This window comes from Propithecus coquereli, unplaced genomic scaffold (genome assembly GCF_000956105.1).
Source record: "Propithecus coquereli isolate 6110/MARCELLA unplaced genomic scaffold, Pcoq_1.0 Scaffold98, whole genome shotgun sequence".
NCBI lineage: Eukaryota > Metazoa > Chordata > Mammalia > Primates > Indriidae > Propithecus > Propithecus coquereli.
This window is the reverse complement of record NW_012156173.1, coordinates 5,192,274-5,193,112: the sequence shown is the minus strand read 5'-3', so window position 1 is coordinate 5,193,112 and position 839 is coordinate 5,192,274. Positions and strand designations below refer to the sequence as shown.

General features: G+C 31.9%; 1 protein-coding gene across 1 annotated transcript in view; it reads left to right on the top strand.

Annotated features, from left to right (window-relative positions):
- AHI1 (Abelson helper integration site 1) overlaps positions 1 to 839 on the top strand; it is a 224,554-nt gene that overhangs the window by 48,286 nt on the left and 175,429 nt on the right. The gene's annotated exons all lie outside the window — the stretch shown is intronic.

Sequence of the window (839 nt, the reverse complement as noted above, 5' to 3'; positions counted from 1 at the left end):
CAGGAAGTAGCCAGCTCCTCATGGGCATCTGCCCTGAGCACTAGGTCTTGTTGAGCTTTTCTCAGCCTCACATACTTTGTCATTCCTTGCTTGATCCACTTTTCTCAGCCAGGACTCATAATTGGTTTGAGTGGCATTTATTAAATAAACGTTCCTCCCCATGAAATAATCATAGATTTTAAAAAATGCAAATTACTCTGTGGTTTGATTACCACTATGCTATTTTTAAAATTCACCAAAAACCTAGATATAGGGGGAAAAAAGATTCTTGGGAAACATGATCTAAGATATTGATAGTGATTTCTTTATTTCGAATAGTGAAAGAATTATTTTCATTCTGATTTATGTTTTAAAAACTTGTGTGATAAACATGTGTTACTTTATGCCTAAATAAACTTGTTTAAAATACTGTAAAGGTTTAGATATACCTATTGCTTAAATCTCAAAAAATGGAAGAAGAATCTTTGGTTTGTGACTATTTGATTATGATGTGTCTACTTGTAATTTGTTCAGCTTGTTGAATGTGCAGATTAATGTTTTTCACATTTGGTAAGTGTTCAGTAATTATTTCTTCAAATGTTCTGTTTGCCTCTTTTTCTTTTTCTGGGACTGTCATTGTACCTGTGTTGGTATACTTGTTGGTATCCCACAGGTCTCTGAAGCTTTTTTATTTTTCTTCATTCTTTTTCTTTTTGTTCCACAAACTAGATAATCTCAATTGACCTATCATCAGGTTTAGTAATTCTTCTAACATTCAGATCTGTTGTTGAGCCATTCTAGTGAATTATTTTTTAGTTATTATACTTTTCAACTGTAAAATTTCTATTTGGTCCTCTTTT